Source organism: Mustela nivalis (assembly GCF_964662115.1).
Source record: "Mustela nivalis genome assembly, chromosome: 1".
Taxonomy (NCBI): Eukaryota; Metazoa; Chordata; class Mammalia; order Carnivora; family Mustelidae; genus Mustela; species Mustela nivalis.
This window is the reverse complement of record NC_139020.1, coordinates 79,758,984-79,781,691: the sequence shown is the minus strand read 5'-3', so window position 1 is coordinate 79,781,691 and position 22,708 is coordinate 79,758,984. Positions and strand designations below refer to the sequence as shown.

The following is a 22,708-nucleotide window of genomic DNA, read 5'->3' as shown; positions in this document are numbered from 1 at the left end:
TTGAACCAAACGTAATTTTTTTAGAAATCACTGTTATGGGGTTACCTGGGTGACTTGGTCAGTTAAACATCTGCCTTTGGCTCAGGTCATGATCCCAGGGTCCTGGGATCTAGGGTCCTGTGATCCAGCCCTTGCATTGGGCTCCCTGCTCAGTGGGGAGCCTGCTTCTCCCTCTCCCTCTGCTGCCCTACCCCCTGCTCCAACTCTCCCTCTCTCTCTCCAAAAACAAACAAACAAACAAACCAGGAAGAAAAAGAAATCATTGTTATAAAGATATTTGGGGCATAAAATAAATAGTATTTAGTTTAGCAAGATATATATAATAACTCAAATCAGGTTATGAGATTCCTTTGTTCATTGGTTCATTCAAACCATGTTGAGAAAGAGCTTCAAAATAAGCCAGATTAGCAATTTCAATAACCCATGCCAGAATGTACAATTTTTCCATTTTCCTCGTGAAACCTAGCAGTCTAAATAATAAATATGTGTTTAATTTAACTAAATATTTTAATGATATTTCTTAGATGCCTGGGATATAGTTGCTCTTATAAATATAAGTCACACCCACCCCAGACACTACCAGAATCTTATTTATAGTATTAATTTTCATGTCTATGAAGAAAGGGTTTGCAGAGCAAACTTCAGACTAGTCCCTATGGAATTTAAATGTGGAGCTTGAACTAGGAGACTTCATAGCATTTAGAACCAGAGCCAGAGTTGCTCCCCTGGAGGGTATCCGTCTTTAGAAATTATACTGTCTACTTCATTTGCTTTGCAGAGTCTACATTTAATGAAGCATGTACAGTATTCTAATAAAAGTTTTTTTTTTTTTTTTCGAATTGGGGGGGAGGGTCTTCCAAAGCAAAGCAGAAGACTTAAAGAAACTTTACCCCCTACCTTGAGGGGCAATACCTCCTTCCTCTACAGGAACATGGGGATGGGTACTGCTCCCAGGTCAACGAATAGGAAGAATCAGAGTGATGATACGTCCAATATGTCCTTCTTGACCTGTAAGTTTCCAGAAGCAAATGGCTCTTGTCTAGACGCTGCAAATGAATTTTGTCAGGTCAAGGTACAAATTGGTATTCTTCTCTCTCCAAGAACCCAGTTTTACATTTATTAAGCAAATTCATTGCACCATTCCTGGCATGTCTGCCCTTTCAATTCTTTTGAACTGGTTATACATCTCACTGGTTTTACATTAATTAGCAAATCAAATAAAATCATAGCCATTTTTCATTGTATATTTGTATGAGAGCCATGATTGTTAGCTTTTTACTAAAATTATGTCTTAAATAGATCCAAGACACCTATGCCATCCCCTTGACAAAGGGGAATTTTGAATTTCCCTTCCAAAAAAAAGGAAATATTAATTCTAAAATCACCCCTCGGAAAGTATCACCAGTGGCAAATCACACATCCCACCATCACCACCATTTTTATTGTTTTATTTTTGTTTTTAACAACCTAATTAAAAAGTAAATTAACCCATAAAATTTAAATATTAAAGAAGTATATAAAGCAAAAAGTGACAACTTCTTCCTGAACCTTAAGGTATCACTTCCCGGAAGTAACCCAGAAGTTAACAGTTTACCACTCCCATTTTTATCTAGATAAAATAAAGATTAAAATTAAGACTATGTACCTAGATCTAGACTATATAGAGAAGGATCATAGGAAGGTAATGGGGAGGAAAAAGGGATAAACTTTGCCTTGGGGTTGGGGAGGAAGTCTGGTCACTGGATTTAAAGTCAGGAGATAGGTTGGGGCATCTGGGTAGCTCAGCTGGTTGAGCCTCTGGCCCTTGGTTTCATCTCGGGTCCTGATCTCAGGGTCATGATCTCAGGATTGTGGAGTCAAGCCCTGGGTCTTGGGCTCTATACTCAGTGCAGAGACTGCCTGAGAGTCTTTCCCCATCCCTGTCCCTTGCCCTCTGCTCCTCTTCCTGCTCCCTCCTGTGCTCTCTCTCTCTCTCTCTCTCTCTCTCTCAAATAAATAAATGAATAACATCTAAAAAATCAAGGAAAGTCAGGAAGTAGGACTCCTGTACTGCTTTTGTGGACTCCTCATATGTACCTGTGAAGAGACGGGTGCCCAAGGAGAAGCTGCCCCCTGGCTCTGGAACTGCTTCAAGCTCACAGCCCACTCATTTACCCTCCCTGAGAGGCTCCACTCCTGGAGTTTTGTGGTGGGGGTCCCTGCCCCTTTTGTTTGTGTGACTTAATTCTTGTTGTTTATACAGCCTCCAAAACCCAGTTAGGAACAGTCTGCCCTAGTGCTGAGCCTTGGCACTCCCTAGAATATGACTTCCTTCTGGGAAAGGGGGTGAATAAATAGACCCCAAGCCAGGAGAGGAAGCAGCCCTGCTGGCAGCTAGGTCCCCACGCTGTTGCCAACTGAATATAAGCCACACTAACAGGATAGAAACCAGTTCTAAACAAGGCTGCTCCTTAACCATATTTGGAAGGAGACCGAGATAAGGCCTCTCTGCAAGTACAAAAATGATGAAACATCCCCCTCTTCTGTCTAACAGCAGCGACTGCTTCTCCTTGGTTTTACCAACAAGAACGCCCATCCCACTGTGGTCCTCCTATCTGATCAGGAAACGCTGTGAAGATACACAGTCTTCATATTGTTTCTGCTCCCTGTAACATCCAACCCAGAATTGGCCTCCACTTCCTTAAATTCCTCTTGAATCATCCAACACACACCCATATTTTCTAAGAAGCTTCTCCCAGCTCCTCGTGGTTCTTCTGGAGTGCTCTCAGTTTGGTTACAGCAAGAAAAATAAACCTAATGTCTTTTTACTACAGCAAGTGTGTTCCTGATGATCTTTTGTTGGTGGACTTTAATAGGGAATGACTGACTTACTTGAAAGCAATATTAAATTTCTTTCTGATTTTAGAGGAATCTTTAAAAATGCTTCTGTCTGCCTGCATTGCAGTCCTCCACTTCTAATAATGATCTTACTAAAATGCACTTCCATATGCATTTTCTCACTGTAACCTAGCATCCAACATATAAAGCAAAGATAATAACTATTTTAGTCCCCAACACACACTGAGGTTGAGACTTGGGCAAGTGCGTTGGGGAATTTATGAAAAATGCATGTGGATCTCTGAATTCTCTACCCAAGAATACTCGAAGATGGGAAAGTAGCCAAGGAAAGGCCCAAATGTTTAAATTTATCTCCTCAAAAAATACACTGGGGGCCGCAGGAGCTCCTGGAGATGCTCCAATCCCACCGTGCAGGGGTTCGGGAAGAACGGCCACTGACACCTGTGCAATGAACAAGCCAGCAGAGAGTGGAAGCCTACCCAAATAAGCTACTCCTCTTTCCCCTAGAACACTGAGGACATCTCATTAGGGACAGTCAGAACCGGAAGAAGAACAAGTCCTGCCTTCCAGTCCTGACTCTGCTGTTACTTAATGTATTCATTTCTTCTCCAAGAGGAGTGATTAGCACTTCCCCATCCCTAACTCCTTTAAATACTGCATCAGTCCCCTTCTCTGGCACACACACCTGGAATCACCTTATTTCCAACACTCTATCCTCACACTACCACATCCTCCCCCCCCCACCCAACTTCGCTAATGGAGTTAAAGCCCCTAAGCGCCACCTCAAATCTTCAGACCAGCACAAGCTTCCCCAGAAGGTGATCACCAAAGAATTTCCAGTGACACTGCCCCTGTGTGTGACACCAGCAACTCCGTGAGCTGTCAAGTCAGCAAACGCATGGCTGGTCATTACGTCTTCCTCCAAAGCATCACTAAGCTCACCTCCAAAGAATAAGTCTGGACGTCCCAACTTCAGACACAAGCTGTGTGGAGAACTGTCTCAGTCCGCAAGAGAACTGAGGTACTGGCAGGAGGGTGGTGTCACCTTCCTAGTAAATGCCCCCTAGGGGGATCTCAAATGGCCTTTTTTACACTGCTCACCATTTGGGGGATTTAAATCATCAGAGATGTTCTAATAACAGTTAACATAAGGGGAAAGTATCAAGCCTTGATTCCAGCTGGTTCCATGTCTCCTATCCAAATGTCACTAACACCAACCCAGCAAATTTTGAATGCCTTGTCTAAAGTATATAGATTAGAACCCACACCTCATTAGCGTCAAAGCCCTTGCTTTTTCTGCTGACCCTACTGCATTAAGACCTATGAGAATTTAAAATAACTGCTTCCAAAAGAGGACCCTGCTAGAGATCATGCCCACATTAACCTAGCAAATGACACACTCAAGCTCAGCTGCCACGACCTGCAGTCAAATAGCGTGAAGATATGTAAATGTTGGGAAGATTTTCAATGATTTTAGTATATCATGTGGCAAAGGAAATAGCTTTTCAGGGTATACACATTAAATAAACTCTCTTCAAGCTGATTTCTATTTAGATAATTATTTGCAAACATTAGAAATAACACATTCTATGAGCTGTCACCAGATGGATCAAACATTTACACAACTTTCAGCTGAATGTCAACCTTAAGTCACTAATATTCATATAAAACTGTAGCATTTCACTGCCCCCAAGGAAAGGGTTGTTGGTTTCTAGAAAGCCTTCTGGATATCAAATACAAACACATTTTTTATAATTTTTTTAAAGACTGTATTTATTTATTTGTCAGACAGAGAGAGAGATTACAAGTAGGCAGAGAGGCAGGCGGCGGGGGGCGGGGGAAGCAGGCTCCCTGCTGAGCAGAGAGCCCGATGCAGGGCTCAAACCCAGGACCCTGAGATCATGACCTGAGCCAAAGGCAGAGGCTTAACCCACTGAGCCACCCAGATACCCGTCAAATACAAACACATTTTAAAGAAAAGTCTGCAATTCACTTCCAGAATTAGCAGTTCTGATGGGGAAGAGTAAGGTAACTCATGCTATTTAAGTTTTTTCTCAGAGGCACTTTCTCTGGTGATTTTACATAGGGGTCTATGTCTCCTTTCCCTAACTAGACTATTAGTTCCTGAGGATTAGGGCTGGGCTCTCTACCCACTGTACATTCCTCTTAGAATATCATAGGAGAGGTTGACATTTAATGAGCGTCTACTATGTGCTGAGAACAAATAGACCTCACTTAATTTTTTCAGTAACTCCAATTGCAAACAAACATATAATTTTAAGTAAGCCAGGTCCCAGAAATTTAAGAAATTTACCCAAGATCACAAGGGAAATTAATGGAAAAGTTGATGCTTAAGCTACTATTTGAATTCCAATCCACCCACCACACTGTACTGTGCTATCCACCATACCAAACCATACTACACCATACGATACTAAACCACATCACACCAGACCACAGCATACAATACCACCCCATACTATGTCTCACTCTAGCACAGCATGAAAGCAGGTGATATTTACTAAAAAGCTAGCTGTGAAGCTTACAGCTGAATGAAAATTTAAGTCAGAGTTATAAGACACTCATATTTCTTCCTTTTGTTTCCAAGAACGTCAACTTTCTATTTAAAAGTTTGAAAGCCATGTTGTAAATTGACAAGAGACTGGAAATTTAATTCCCAGCACATACCTCACAGAAATCTGATCAGATCAGTCCAATAACTGCAATACCTATCTCATCACCAAAGAAAGAAGACAACCTAACAATTACCTGGCTAGAGTTAGAGCCATGTATCTGATGCGCATGTTCAAAAAACAATGAATGGATGGATGGATGGATGGATGGATGGATGGATGGATAAATGAATGTCTCAAAACTAAAGAACAAAATCTTGCTTTGTTAAGCATTGTGAAATCACTTCAGTTATTCCTAAACTAGAAACAGCAACATGAAGCCCAAGACAGTAAAAAAACTGAGGTATAAGATATACTGATTTAATTGTTTATTACAAAAATTTCAGCACTGGGTGTGTTGTCCCTTTGGCTGGGGAGGTAAGGCAGGACACTTAAGCAGATGTTGCCTTGCAGTCACATCAGAAAAGTTCAGCAATGGTTCTTAGACCCCGGGGCACTAAGCCTGCAGTGTTTTATTACTATTTGGCTGAATTTCTCAGCTTTAAAGCTGAACTAGTAAAAAGTATTTGGAAATCCGAATGGTGAAAGGGAGCAAAAAATCCAATAAATCCAGGCTGCCAGGAGGCCCTCTGCTGAGAAGACTGGCAAGCCCTGCCTCCCCATCCTGCATGTGTGTTCTCTGTAAATACCACAGTTGCTGCAAAACCTTAATACAAGAAAGGCCAGAAGGGGGTCCCCAGACTCTGCAAATGAAAGGCAGTATGACTCTTTGGAGACCCAGCTTTGGGCTTATCCTTAAAACAGCTCCTTGGAGGGTGGTGTTTCACACACCTCACCAGGTCTGCACAGAGATTAATGTAAAAACAGGCAGAAAATGAAGGAAGAGGGCAAAGGGGTCTTATAAAATCCAACCACCATCTGCCACTTCGAGTCTGGCAGCCCTAAGGTGGTTTAATTTGCAAGAATTTTCCCTTTTGCACTGCTTAGGCAAAAGTGGTATAGGTGGTCTGGCAGTTATGTGCAGGGGGACCTTACTGAGTGCAGAGAAATGAACACACCGGAAGCAACAGAACAGGAAGACCACAGATGTGTGCCGGGCGACAGGAAACCACAGCCACCCAGTTACTGTGTGGTCGCGGAGCTGCTCGAGTCCACGGCAAATCATGAATCCATTCCACCCACACAAGTTTAAAAAAAAAAAAAAAAAGATTAAAAGGGTTATCTTTAACCAAAATATAAAGAAACAGTAATTTTTCTGTTAATATTTTCTATAACTCAAGGTTTACAGAAAGGAATGATCATCTTCTTCAGTAGAGTGCTACCATAGGTGACACCTGCAAGGCTATTTTATTCTATTTCCATTTGTATTATTTCTCTTTATTCCCAATCCCAATCTCTCCCCAGTTATAGACACCCACTCTAGTGTATTTAGAGTCTGATCTTTTGCACCATTTTCACACATATTCATTAAGAATGTGTATCTGTACTGACATGTAAATCTCATTTATATCGAGCTGCTGCCTGCTACATAGTACTCTATGAAGGTACATTGCCACAGTCTACTCACATTTCCCTAAAGATGGACACATGTGTTATTTCTGAACTTTTGTCTGTCAGAACATGTAATATTGCCATGAACATTCGCATAGGTCTTTCTGCGGTCACTTTTCCCCCTTTTTGCAAAACTCTAGGCAAGTGGTTCTCTGTTGAGATTTCTCCGGGCATGGACTTTCTGGGCATAGCGCAAGCATTCTTAATTTCACTCTGGACTGCCAAGGCAGCTTCCTGGATACCTGTTCATACTTCCCCAGCAACATAAGAGCAACCTCACATCCCCACATCTTTGGCCAATATTTCATGTTACCTGACTTCACACTTTTTGCCAACTGGATTATTGTAAAATGGAGTCATTTTATTATAAATTGCATTTTTCTAATTATATTCAGAAATTGGAATAAGAATCCTTAATTTTGATTAAAATAATTTTTTAATATATAGTAGTGACTACCTGGACTCTTCTTTAAAAAAAATCTATCTTCATTTTTTTTTAAAGATTTTATTCATTCATTTGAGAGAGAGAGAATGAGAGTGAGCATGAGGGGGAGAAGCAGACTCCCTGCTGAGCAGGGAGCCAGATGTGGGACCCAAACAGCATGACCAAGAGAGTCTCCTACATATTCTTCCACAAACTTCAAAGCTTTATTTTTCATATTAGTGTTTAGTCCACCTAGATTCACCTTGCTTCCCCAGGGGACAACAGCAATGCAGCTCCAGCTAATATTGCCAAACAGGGATGTCAGCAAAAGTTGACAACCCTTTCCTTTTTTTTTTTTTTTTTTTTTCAAGAGAAGCCAGGAATCTGGATTCTTTCATTGTGACATCTCCTGATATTTAAAACATTCTGTTGCCCAAATAAAAGGTATATATGGCTGAGATGCAACCTGTGAACTGCCAACTTGCAACCTCTGAATCACAAAATATCTCTCTAATATTTTTCTTCCCCTTTGTTTATTTTTTTAATATTTTATTTATTTATTTAAGAGAGAGAGAGCACAAGCAGAGTAGGGGCAGGGGGACAAGCCAACTCCCCATCGAGGGCAGAACCCATTGCTGCCGGGCTCACTCTCATGAACCTGAGATCATGACCTGAGCTGAAATCAAGAGTCAGACACTCAACCAACTGAACCACCCAGATGCTCCAAGAGGAGTTATTTTTCTACTAACTCACAATGCAGATTCCATAAGTATACGTTTACAGCAAGGACTGAGAGCAAGTGCTTCATCTTCAATCACATGCAATGCCCAAGGATGCCTCATGAAAGTATTTATCTGATGGATATCTTTGTCCCCTCATTCTCTAGCAAAGGAATGTAAAAAATTCAGCCTCAAAGTATGGAGGTGGCCAATAACAACTACACAGTAGTAATCACAGTCCTGTAACAACTTGGGTAAGAGAATCCTACATAGCCAACTCACTTATTCCTGGGGCAAACTTGGTAGAAACTATATCGTTAATTGTATTAAATATATATATTCAAAATATCTCTACCCCTTTCTGTAGGAAAGTTATACTTTCCACCACGTTGATGTCATGTGTGGCCACGTGATTTATGGTACTCTTTTCTGAAACCCATCTTATTGATCTCAGGAGCAACCAGATGACTCGCTTTGAGCAAAGAAAGATGAACAGAAGGATTGTGTGCCTCTCTTGAGCAAAATCTCTTTTCCTTTGGCTGGCATATCCCAGAGAGTGTCTGCTCTTTCAAACTAAGTTGCAGAGTAAAGACCCTGCTGCAATGGATATGTAGCATGAGTGCAATAGGCCTGTGGTCATATGCTACTGAGATCGTGGGGTTATTTGTTATCACAGCATAACTAAGCCTAAACTGACAGATAAAATTTCTTACAAGAAATTCATGTTACTTACATCTTGGACACTTTCCTTCCAAACTATTCATCATGCTTTATGTTCTCTTGCTAATTCTCTTCAAATTAGTGGGTGATTTTGGTTTTTTCTTAATTATCTGTTAATAAATATAATTACTATTGTGTAGCTTCTGTCCTTTAACACCAAGTAATCTAAGGCCACTGCTTACTGTTCCTGAAAAGTGCTTTGAGAACTTAGAAGTGAATTAAACTTAAAAATTTTTCTTATTTTAAAGAGTTTTCTGACATACCAACTTTCAGTTTCCAGTCTGGTCTGTAAGGTGCTAACATGTGGGAAACCAGACAAACAAAAAATCAACAATTCTTTTTAGATATGTCAGAAAAGAGAGGTCACAGGGCAAAATTGTGGATTGGTAGATACAAAGAATCTCAACTTACCAGAGCAGAAGCCTGTATGGAAAACAGTGCAAGGGTAGAAAAACCTAATCTGTAATTGTTGGAGGCTGAGTGTGGACAAATACAAGAGTTTAAAAACTCCAGGTAGTAGAGTCATAGTTTTATGAGTTTTACTTCCTGGAGTTAAACCTTATAGTGAATATCAGAGAAAAATCTCCTTGTGCTTCCAACAGTAGGAGAGGAAAAGGAACCATTTTGAAATACACCAAAACATTCTGTTCTTAACAAGGCCTGCCCTCAAGAAAAACTACTTTACTGGGGCCTAACCTACTAGGGAAAGGGAAATAGCCAACCCTGGCCACTCTAGCCCTCCCGTCCCCCCTATGCCAGGAGCAGTAGATCTGAAACTAAGAAGCACTTGTGGTGTTCACAGCCCAGGTCCACATGCTCACTAAAATATGAAAACCTAATTTAAGGACTGTAGAACAATTCCTTACCCCCACACCTTACCATCCTATCACTAAAGGCTTATTTGTTGGCATTCCTTTCACTCAGTTCATCTGGCTTTCAACCAAATTACAAGGCATACCAAAAGGCAAGCAACACAGTTGGAAACTATTGAGCATCAGAACCAGACTTGGATATGGCAAGGATGTCTGAATTATCAGACTACGAATTTAAAACAACTGTGACTAATATGCTAAGGGCTGTCATGGAAAAAGAACAAATGGGTAAAGTAAGCACAGAGATGGATATTCTAAAAGAAGAAGCAAAAAGAAATGCTAAAGACTGAACACATAACAGAATAAAGAAGGCCTTTGATAGACTTGTCAGTAGACCAAACAAGCCTGAGGAAAGAATTGCTGAGCTTGAGGGTATGGCAAGAGTTCTTATTATATGGGACTTTAAATATAAAAATGTAAATTTTAAAAAAACAGAGAAACATCTGTACTTGAAATCTTTGAATTTCAAAGTGTTAGCTTTATAGGACAGCTTCCCTTTGGGCATCATTCAAAATTATGAGATGGAAGAATCCAAAAACAAAACAAACAAACAAAAAAAACCACAAAAAATCATAAGCAATTACAGCTCAGAATGCTCCAACATCTGTTCCTGCCATCAGAGAAGTTAGGTTTCCCCGGGCTATTGTATTGGTCACCTTCAAGGGTAGAGGAGCCAGCAGCACAGTGAAAGGGAAGTACTGAAACACCAGTCAGTATCTTATGATTCTATCCCCAACATCCATTTAGTCCTGATGCTCTGAGGACAATTCTGCCAATAAAGGAGACAGCTAGAGAAATACAAGGTATACACAAGGGAAGTCCATGTAAATAGCTACAGGTTTCTTTCTTTTATTTTTATTTCTGAAAATTCTTATTTACTTCCCATCTTGCTCCCTGGGAAGAAAGGGAATCCTATGGGCATCCAGTGGTTACAATAAATATTTTAACATTCCAGAGCTCTTTTATCAGGATACTGGATTATGTCCACATTTTGACACTGATATTTCTAAGGTTTATAATCTACATTTGTGATGAAAAGGACACACTGAGAAAATATAGGACTTTGGGATCATAGCCTGTAATATCATTCAACAGTGAGTAGTACCTGGTTTTTAAAAAACTTATAAGCACATTATATTCTAGCTTCTCATATAATAGACCTTATCATTTGAAGACTTCTGAAAAGAAATTTGAGTTTGGGCAATACAGGCCCACAGGCTGCATCACCAAATTATTCTCACAGTACCTAAGAATTACAGCTACGTGACTCATCAACACACAGATATTAGCAACATGTATATCTAACAAAGAATCAATACCAAGAATCAATAGAGAATTCTTACAAATCAATATAAAAGGATACAGTAGAAAAATGTGCTAAGGACATGAGCAGGTATTTCAAGGAAGAGAAGGCAAAATGGTGAATATAAATATATAAAGATGTTCAGTCTTCCCAAGAAAATAGAAAGTAAGATCAAGACACCACTGTATACCCACCACATTGACTGGCAACAGCAAGTATTGAGAAGAAAGTAGATCAATGGGAAATACTATACCCCTATATGCATATGAGTAAATATACCACATATATACCTAAAACTATATGGAACTATAAATTGGTACCAAAGCTATAGAAAGTAATTTGACATTATCTTGTAAAAATAAGTGTGTATGTATCTTTTAAACCAACAATTCCACCCCTTAGTATAAACCCAAGAGAAATTCTTGCACAACTATTTTTATATAAGTAGTGTTAAAGGCAGCAAAAACCTAGGGGCACCCAAAGAACCAATGATGAAAGAATGGATAAATAAATTCTGTATTCATATAATGTAATACTATACAGCAGTTAAAAATGAACCATGATTGGGACGCCTGGGTGGCTCAGTCGGTTAAGCGGCTGCCTTCCGCTCAGGTCATGATCCCAGCGTCCTGGGATCGAGTCCCACATCGGGCTCCTTGCTCGGCGGGGAGCCTGCTTCTCCCTCTGCCTCTGCCTACCACTCTATCTGCCTGTGCTCCTGCTCTCTCTCTCTCTCTAACGAATAAATAAATAAAATATTTTATAAAAAAAAAAAAAAGAACCATGATTGAGGCAACATGGATGAATCTTAGAAACATAAAGTTGACTGGAAAAAAAAAATGTGTTAAAAGAATACCCATAGGGTGTCTGGTTGGCTCAGTTGGTTAAGCGTGTGCCTTCAGCTCAGGTCATGATCCCAGAGTTCTGGGATCAAGCCCCACATTGGGCTCCTTGCTCAGTAGAGCCTATTTCTCCCTATCCTTCTGCTGATCCCCCTGCTTATGCTCTCTTTGTCTCTCTCAAATAAATAATCTTTTAAAAATAGATAAAAGAACATGTGTAATACAAAAAGAATTTATAAAGCACAGAAATATGATTTAGTGATACATATAGATGTAATAAAATGACTTTTTTTAAAAAAGTAAGGGAGTGATAAATCTAAAATATAGGACAATGTCAACCACTAAAGGGAAAGGCAGAGGGATAGACTAGAGAAGAACACTTATGGGTTAAAGGTCATTGTCAAAGCTCTAGCTCTCAAATCAGCTTGTGGATTCATTGGTGTTCCTTTTATTATTATGTCTTATAACTTGCATCTATGTTGTCTATAAAGAAAATGATAAATAACTTTTAAGTAAAATTTTAGAATATTAAACTAATTTCTGATTGGCCATAACCATAAGTTCTAGAAGACCCTCAAGAAGCATGGAAGCTCAAGAAGAAATGAAAGCTTAGTCTTTCATTATATAGGACACCTTAAAAGTCTTAACATGTCTTAAGAGTCTTAATTCTTAAATACAGATGTCTTATATAAGACAAATCATGTACTATGTGCAATCTGAATTTTGATTTTTGAGGTTAAGTTCTACTGCTAGGGCAAGAAGTTCTGATTCTTTCTTTGAAAATTCTATTTCAATTAATTATATTTTCATGGATATAGAGAGAATTTGTTGATGTTTTCTCTCTTCTGTGTTTAGAGGATTTTGCTATAGCTATGTTATGTAACACTGTAGCCTATCACATGTATGTTACTGGTTTGAGAATATATTGTTTGATTAGAGGTTGGCTCTGGTTTTTGCTTTTTCCACTAGAAGAATAATTCTTAAAATGTGGTTTAAATATCACTGGGAGGACCAGACCCTTTCAAAAATTTCATGAGGGTGAAACTAGTTTTATAATAACATTAAAGCACAATTTGCATTTTTAAAGTGTGTTAACATTTGCAGTGACGGTGCAAAAGCAATGGTGAATAAAACCGTTGGCTCTTGGCCATGAATTAGGCAAGAGGCACAGAATTGACTATTCTAGTAGTCACTGCAGTCGTCACCACCAGGGGATGAAGGTGTGTGGGGAAGAGCCTGTCTCACTTACAAATGCCCTGGAGGCAGGAGTTAAATACAATTACATGTTATTGTTTCTCATTCCTTGAGTATATGTCTTTTATGTGTTCTTTGGCATGAAATGGAAGTACACATACAGGTCTTCTGCCTCATACCCAAGGTTGATACTTGTCTCCAGGGAAAACACTTGTGCATGAGTTTGATGAGCAAGATGAATTACTTCCCACACGGAATACCATTTTTATTTCAAGATTTTATTTATTTATCAGAGAGTGAGAGCACATAAGCAGGGGGAGTGGCAGACGGAGGGAGAAGCAGATTCCCCACTGCCCAAGGAGCCTCGATCCCAGGACCCTGGGATCATGACCTGAGCCAAAGGCAGATGCTTAACTGAATAAGCCACCCAGGTGCCCCTACCATCTTCATTTGAAAGAATAGCTGGGTGGTTTGGTAGGTTAAGCATCTGGCTCTTGATTTCTGCTCTGGTCATTATCCCAGGGCTCCATGCTCAGCCTGCCTCTCTTCCTCCCTCTTTGTCTTTCTCCACCTGTGCTTCCTCGCTCTCTCTCATTCTCTCTCTCTTAAAGAAATAAATAAATCTGAAAAAAAAAAATAGCTGATAGATAAACTAAATTTTCCACATTTGAGTTTGGCAGACATTTTCTCATAAATGAACAGTCAGCCTGTCACTTCAAGACTAACAACTGACAGTATTTGTGGCTAATAATAAAATTCAGGTTTCAAAGAGGAAATGTTGTGATCATCACCACGAACATGACCATTTCTCAAACCCAAAGACTTTTCTGATGAGATCAGTGGTGACATTAACATTTGTGATTTTCTTTTATTGTTGAATTTGGAAGACCTGCATAAGAATAAGCCAGTATTTTCCAAGCGACCAATGCATGAAGTTATAAAATTATGCATGGGTAAAAGGTGAATCCAAACCGTAAAATAGAAGAATGAAGTATTTAAACAGAGTAGGAAAATTAATAATCTTGTGAATATGATCAAATTAACTTTTACCAAGTCAAATTATTTTAATAACTTTAACAAAAAATTATTTCTCCCTCTTTAACTGTAGGAGAAAAAACCATTTGCTGCTTCTCTTTTTCAAATTCCTTTAGTTAATAATGAAGACTGGTTTTTTGTTTCTTTAGGATCTTAGCACTTATAAACTAAAACCAGGCCTGTACAAAACTATAATAAGAAAAAGCAGATCAGGGGCTGCCTGGCCCTGGGGGGTCGAAAGGCAGCAATTAGCTGTAAAGGGCCAGGAGGAAACTCCTTAGGTTAAGGGTCTGTTCTATCTCTCAATTGTGTTGATGGTCATAGGATTTTGTATAATTACTTAAATCCATCAAAATAATACCTTAAACAATGGGGAAGGGGAGAACTGGCCTGTAGAGTTCAACTTTATGGGCAGAAATGGAGAAAGAGAGGAACAGATTTTCCTTAATAAAAATGAAATCAGGAGCATGGAGCATTTTTCTTTCCTGGGTCCAGTGGTCCATCCTGGAGGGAGGATACATAACAGCTTTAAGTTCAGATGCCGGAGATGGAGGCCTAAGCTTAAAACCTGACATTGCCACATCTTATCTGTGTGACCTTGAGAAAGTCATTCATTCTAAGCCTCCACTTTCTTTGTCTGTGAAATGAGCATCAACATAACACCAATCTCATTACTTTAAGAAGATTAACTTGCACGAAGCGCCCAGCCTAGTAAATGCTCAATAACATTAGTAATTACTTTATCGAAGCATTTAGACACCTGATTACCACATACATATTCCCTTAGATGCTGTGATGTGTTGAACTGTGTTCCCCCAAAAAGATGTTGGAGCCCTAACTCTCAGAACATAACCTGATTTGAAATTCATGGGGAATGAGGCAGAAAGTAAATTGGTGGTGTGGGTAGGGGTAAACGGGGCTGCTGATGGGCTGAATGACCCCCTCCACATTTCCACACTTCAGAGATCACTGCAGATCCTAAGACTCCATAAATATTTCCTTGAGTTCTACCCTATGGATCCTGGAGCACCTCTGTGGGAATCCAAGCTCTCCCTAGAGGCAAAAATAATCGGAAGATCTTTCCTCCTGTCTCAGAGACCAGCACACACACAAACCAAACAAATAAACAAAAAAAACTTAAAGGGACACCTAAAAGATGACTGGTTCCTCAACACCAAGAAGAGACTGAATGAACTCTGATGGAGCTTGCACTAGGACCACCGGCGAGGAACTCACCTAGGAGCTGCCTTGGCCATGTGAAGGTCAAAGTGGGATAGAGTTGTGGGGTCTGCTGGAATCCAGTAGCCAGAGAAACATTGCCCCCTGAGACCCAAAGACAGACTTGTGTTTTGGAAATCAACTTCTCAAGAGAAAGTTCTCCCTGAGAGGACTGTGAGGTGTCTGGGGGCTGATATCATGTCTCATAATCATCTTCCAGAACTGAGCTTGTTCGGGTCCCCTTAAATGTTTGCTGAATGGCTGAAACTGACCCAGCTGGCTGAGGAAAGCACTACTAAAGGCAGGACCAAAATTAGCTTCCCTGAAGAATGAGCTGCTGCTCCCAGCACCACCTGCTGATATGATACCCTTGGGAACTCTGACAGAAAGTCCTTGGTCCTCTGCCTGGAAACTCTGGAAACCCTGCCAGACAGCTTGTAGTCTCTGCTCAGAAGCCAGGGAACTACTGACAGAAGGAACTCTACAGGCTTCGGGACTGAAGCAGAGCAGGTCTTGAGACCATTGGTGAGAGTCTTAGTCGTATTTCCTACTGGGAGAACAGAAAAGGTAGAGACCAGTTTTGTTTGTTTTTTTTTTTTTAAACCAGTAGAAACCAGTGGGGAGGCGGCAGGCAGCATATCCAATCAACTAAGAAACTGTGCAGTTTGGCTGATGAAAGTGGTTGGAGCTAGATGCAGCATGAGGCCAGCACAGACCCACAAAGTAACATGAAGACTGTTTCCAGCGGGATGGAGATTCGTAGAACGTATTGAACTCATTGCGATATATCCTAATCTCTGCTTCATAATCTGGGTATATATGTATGTGATGGCCAGTTTCTTAACAGGCTGCTTTGGCTCTGGCTGCCATGAAAAGATATTTACCTTTGTGATCTGAGGTTTCCAGGTGCTTATTCTCTATGCAGGAAAGAAAAATCCTGAGGGCTGAGCTGGGTATCAAGACAAAGAAAAAGGAGACACCACACAGGGTGAAGTTAAGGAGTTCTCTGTCCCTAGAAGGGAAAGTACTGGCAGTCTTAGGACAGGGTAATGGGGATTGGTGCTCCAGAATCTCAAGGCTTCTTCTTAAGGCAGCACTACTCAAGTGTCTGGGGCAGAGGTGTGGAATGCAAGGACCACAGGATTATTGCAGATTCATGAAGTAGGTTGGGCTGGACGGGAAGATGAGAGTGTTGTTTTTTTCTTTGCTGATGATAAAGAGAAGGTAAGTGGAGAGGGGACACACATAGCCATCAAAACCATATGAAACAGGGGCGCCTGGGTGGCTCAGTGGGTTAAAGCCTCTGCCTTCGGCTCAGGTCGTGGTCTCGGGGTCCTGGGATCGAGCCCTGCATCGGGCTCTCTGCTCAGCAGGGAGCCTGCTTCCCCCCTCTCTCTCTCTCTGCCTGCCTCTCTGCCTACTTGTGATCTCTGTCTGTCAAGTGAATAAGTAAAATCTTTAAAAAAAAAAAAAACCATATGAAACAGTTGAAGCATGAAGCAGTCTAAGACTGCTAAGGACATGTGGCCACTTCCTATTGTGAGGCTGGGACCAGAACATGAGGAACTGCTCTGTTGAACTTGAGAATGCCCTTGTTTCACTCCAATAGGAGAGAGTCTCTGGTGTCACTTCTAAAATCATGTAGACAAAGGGAAAGAGATGAGAATATCAAAAAGCCATGAGAGGAGATAGGAGGGTATAAGGAAGGGGAGAAGCTGCTGGACAACAGATATTTAACAAGGGTCTTAGTTGTACCCCTGAGTATCACTCCTTTGCTTTCCTCTTTTCACAATTACGGCATTCCTACTACCTGTCAAGCTAGGTGCTGGAGATAAAATATAAGTAGAACTCCACCTCTGCTCTTTCAGTCATTGCTTGGGCCAATACTTGGGAGATTACAACAGTACATCACTAGTAAAGTGGAGATCAAGCTTTTAAAAGGCATTAAGGACTGTCATGGAGTGAGGACAGAGCATACATCCAAGAATTTGCCTACCAGGGATCCCCACCCCTGATGAAGATGGAGGAGTGAGTCTACTGTAGAGAACAGCCAAGTGAAAGGGACAGGTGGGCAGCTTTGAAAGCTATCTTCCAGGACCTAGAGGCTCTGAGGGGCCACAGACTCCTGTTGTCCCAACCCCGCACTCCGAGATCACTTTGCTAGTGACTGCCATTTATGGAGTTAAAAACAAAAACAAAAACAAAAACTGGATGGCCTGTGCTCACAGATCTGGCCACCAACCTTCCATCATCACGGGATTAACTGACTCCCATCCCCCTGCATTGAGTTGAGCGGCTTGGCTATCTCAGGAAAATGCTGCTGTCCAAAAGCCTTTAGACATGGGGAAAGCCAAGAGTATCACTCGACACTGCAGAGTGTGGGGGGCAAAGAGGAGATTCTGTAACTGTATTTGGGTTTGGAGTTTGGACTGAGCCAACTAGAGTATCACCAAGCCCCAATCTGAACCAAACATATGTGTTGCATGGATTGTTTGGTAGACTGAGAAAAGTTCCTATTTTTAGGCATTATCAGCTAAGATGTGGCCATTCTTCAACATATTATTGAATGATGCTTTGCTTCCAAAAGAATTTTGAGATAGTTTTGGTTGCTACCAGATTCCCATTTTAACTTATAGGAAGGGAAGTCCAGGAGAGAGAGAGATAAATTTTAATGGAAACAAATGCCACAACTCTAAGTATTAGCATCACAGTGGAGACTCTTCAGAAGCTACTGACTAGGGAGAAGAGGAGCATATGTACTCAGAAAGAAGAATGGGTAAAGGATTTTTAGAAGAAACACTTTTCAGAGATCTACAATATTCTACCCACCTACACAAATGGTAAAAAACATTGTATCTCTAGTGTGAACTTAAATAATAATAGAGAAGTAGAAATAATACATTAATTTATTCTCTTTAAAGATTCTAGCATACAGAATAGTTAAATGTTGAAATTCCAATTTCCCTCCCCCCTCTACTGACCTGCCTCAAAGGTAACTACTTTAGACAGTTTACAGTTCTTTTTTATGCATTTACATAATTATACTTTTTTCAAATAAAAGCATCACTAAGCTATATGTGAGTTTTTCATATTAGCACACAGAGCGTTTTATTCTTTTAACAGCTACATGAATACTAGATTATGTATGAGCCCTATTTTGTTTTGACATATTCTGGACAGTAAGTTTTTTTTTCCTATCTTGTATTATTAAATATCTTTCTACCATGATAATCCTTATATAAGGATCTATGTGCCATGTATTATTATATAAGCTAAAGTATAAAGTCAAATAATAGTTTTCCTTTATAAAGAGAATTGTGAAATGTTTTGATAGAATTAAGACAAAAAAAGACCTAAAAAGCACAATTTTATTAAATATATGTAATTTTAAAAATAAATGTAATTTCTCTAGCATGCATAGGGAAGAAAGTCCAGGAAGGGAGAAATAGGGCAAGAGTCTTGAGAGATAAAGGAAGAGACAGATATAATCTTTACTCTTTCTGAAGCTCAATGGGCAAGGAATTAATAATACACTTGTCACCACATTTTCTAAAACAAAGCTTCTCGACTTTTGAAAGGTAAAAAATATTGATAAATTTGCCAAGTTTAAGAATTCCTACTTAAAATATAAAAGCAGAAGCTCTCCTCAGATCCCCTATTTTCCTATTTTGTAATGAAAAGAAATACCTCTGTGGACCACAAAAAATGTCTTTACAGATTTTAGGAACCTGAAGTTGAGTTTCAAAGAATAACACCCTTGTCCTGCAATCCCCTCAATTCTAGAAAGTTATTAAAAATACTTTGGGAAGTGCATTTTTGTCTACATACACTGACCAGCTCATATTAAGCCAAGATAGAAATCAAATGGGGGTGAGTTCCTCCTCTCTCCAGCTGTCCTAGTCACCAAAAGCTGAGAGTTCTTTTAATACTGTTTATCAAGAATGTGTAGTATTGAGTGATCAAGAAGCAACTGAGTATCGGAATTTAATTATTAGTCTGGAAAGTAACTTGACATTAATCATCTTTGATTTCTCAGAGGTCATCACAGGCATGGCTTGGTCTTTCACTCCTCTTTTTAACATACGTATTTATTTAACCAACTTAACACAGGACTTTCTACAGCCCAGGCTCTAAGTTCTTTGCACTCTAACTGCTCCTCATCTGTAAACCAGGGATAATAACACCTACTTCATGGAGTTGTCAGAAGGTTATAGGAGCCTAATAACTTGTCTGTGGCCATATATCTCATGTCATGTTTCTTCTGCTTTACAGTTGGCTCAGTATCTGCTTCCCTGCACTACAGGTTCACTCATTCTCCCAATTTACAGCAAAGAACAGTGGAGGTAGGATGTGACCTAACAGTTATGTTTAATATCCTTTTTACTCATCCGCAAAATTTTTAGTACTTTTCTTAATGGGTGCTCAGCTGAAATTTATGATATAGAAAAATGTTTTTTAAATATTCATTTAAATCTTTGTTTAAAATCTCATCATAAAGACAAAATCTAAATGAATAAACTAAGACTTTTTTTTTTGTTTCATATTTTCTTTGTATTTCTTTGCAATAGTTGCTTGACCCAATATCTGTCTGCTCTATACAATGAAAATACAAACTAAATGAGAATAGAAAAAAATAATTAAAGCATTAAATTGTACAAATTACAAATCTGTTCCAAAATATACTTACATTAAATAAAATACACATGTCAGTAAGAGATCTACAGTGAATGACTATGCATTCTGGGAAGCTTCACAACATCTAGGCAGGGCCATCATCCGTGGGAGGAGCTAAGAGAATGTGCATCCAATCACAGTATGTAGCGGGTTTCTTATTGCCCCTCTGCGAGCTACACTGAGCACATTATCAGCATCATTTGTGCAGGGAAGGACTTTGGGAAAAGGGGGAGAAGCAAGCGCTAGCCTCAATTCTGAGTTCGTTACAACTTTTCAGGAATCTCATCAATAGCCTATACAGTACAGTTTCCAAAAAGTAAACATGTTAAGGGAAGCAGACAACTCTTGAGAACCCCAAACACATGTTCTTGCTGTATTTATGTAGGACTCTCCATCTACAATGGGCAGTCGTGAAGAGGTTCTTCCTTGGGACAGCATGGTCACAGGATGTGGATGACCCTGTGGGTCTGAGGGGAGCGCGAGGACTGGGGAGGGGGAGCTCCCTCTTGGATGAGGTTGGAGAAAAGCCTACACACAGTCCACAGCCCCACCGTCTCCTCCTCCTATCATCTGGCATAACGCTTCATGTAGTCTTCCACTTTATTCCGGAAGTCCTCCTTGTCCCTCAAATGATGTTCTGCGGCCTCAATATTCAGTGGATCATCAAAATTCAAAAGATCAGTAAACAAAGAGTTTAATCCCCAAACAACATCCTTTAATGTCCTTGTGGGAGCCCAGCCAGTGCCGTCAATCGAATGTTCTCTCAGTAAGCTTAGACATATTTCGCCCGTCTCTGTGATGTTGGGGTGCCAGATCCTGGTCAGGCATTTCACTTTGGGAGGCACCATGTTGCATGCCTCAGGAACTTCAGTTTCAAACTGAAATTTTCCACCCTGGTAGTAACCCTCATCTGGGGTTACAGTTAGCTGAAAGCAATGTAGCTTGTTTGGATCAGGAAAATGCACCTTACATGTACACGGTAAATTAGCTTCAAGCTCCGCAACCTCTTTAACAAGCAGCCTGTCTCTCACAGACACGCTCCGAGTGGAGTCGGAGGCCGTGGCTGATGTCCGGGACCCTTTGAGACCGTCCTCCCGCTTCAGTTTGCTTGCCGGCGTCAGCATTACTGCTGCCTTTACCCAGGGCACCCCGAGACAGGCGAGGCGGGCCCGGCACCCAACACCGTGCCCGGCCGGCCGGCGGCGGCGACACACGGCCCCTCACAGCTGCACCGGCTCCGGGCGGCGGGACCGGAAGTAGCGGGGCCCGAAGACATTTTTTAATAACCTAGAGAAATTATGAAATCTTCCTCCTTTTAACTGTTATGTGACAACCAAATTCAGTATTTGGAATAGAAAAGGAATTTGTCCAGGCATAGGTCAGTTTGGATGAATTATAAATCAGTTTGTGTTTTCCTAAATAAACTTCCCTGATTTGGGCAATAACCAGCCACATGTTAATTAGTGACAGTGATCCAACATTAAAATTTTAAGAAACAAACTAACCAGAGAAAAGAACAATGCATGTCCAAGTATGTCATTACATAGAAGCCCCCATACTCATTCTACTTTCTGGGGTCACTGCTTTTATGTTCTATGAAATGGATGGAGCGGCAGCTCCCACAGGATTGAGAGCTTTCTTTCCCTTCTCCAGTCCAAGGCTCCAGCTGTGTGGCTTCTACCTGTGGATTTACATTTAAGCAAGTTAAATAACATGGAGCTCATCTCACCTTACACAGTGCCCAGGTTCCCTAAAGCACATTTGGTTTCAAAGACCCAGTTCAACAAGGACATTAGCCATACCACAAGCTGGAGGTTTCCTGTTAGGCAATGCTTTCCTGTAGTGCTTTGCTTTTCCCCCAACTTTTTCGTGGACCTTCAGAGAACTCATACTCCCTTGTCAAGGATCAGAAAGTTTTGCTTTTATCATAACTTGTCCTTTCTCATATCCTCCCAGACTCTGAAAGTCACTTTTAACCCATTAGTCTCATTTGAAAGTCCTATTCCTGGTTTCATTCCCAGTTTACATTGAAGCAAAATTATGGTCTAATTAAAGTATTGTTAGGCCTTCCTTGTAAGAAGAGCATCTACTTTTCAGAAGCTTTTTTTCTTACTACTAGCAGTGTTAATTGTGGGGAATTTAGAAAATTCAGACAAAAAGTGGGAAACCAAGTCCCCTCCAATCTCACTGTGCTGAATTAAACACCAATCACACCACTAGTGAATATCCTTATAATATTTCTGTATGCATATTTTTGCAGAAAGTTTCCTTTAGTAGCAATGTTTTATATACAGAAATATTTTAAAAGTTCTTATGATTACAATTTTATGTAACACCAAGTTTAATAACATGGATGTGCTTTAATTCATTTAGCCAGTATGTTATTGCCCTCAGTTTACCCAGAAGACTCACATCTAGAAGAGAATGAACCACCAGAGACCCTGAGAAGAAAAAGCTACACAGTATGAAGGGAGTGGTCTCCTGATGGGTAGGACACGACTGCATTTGTGGTTAAATGTGGGGTTACATGTGTTAAATGTCAGGTAAGAGGATTCTTTACCACTATTTCTTTTTTAATTTTTTTTCCACTATTTCCACTTATGGAACAGATGGTTCTATCCAATACTAAGAAGATGTAACATTAAAAAAAAAAAAGAAGAAGTTGTAACATTTAAACATTAAACC

The 22,708-nt window shown here is 40.2% G+C and overlaps 1 pseudogene across 1 annotated transcript; it reads right to left on the bottom strand.

Moving 5' to 3' along the window:
• Positions 1-19,967: 19,967 nt before the first annotated feature.
• Positions 19,968-21,300, bottom strand: LOC309841883 (NEDD8-conjugating enzyme UBE2F pseudogene; annotated as a pseudogene). The gene has a single exon. The product of its transcript is annotated as an NEDD8-conjugating enzyme UBE2F pseudogene (transcript).
• Between the last annotated feature and the right edge of the window lie 1,408 nt (positions 21,301-22,708).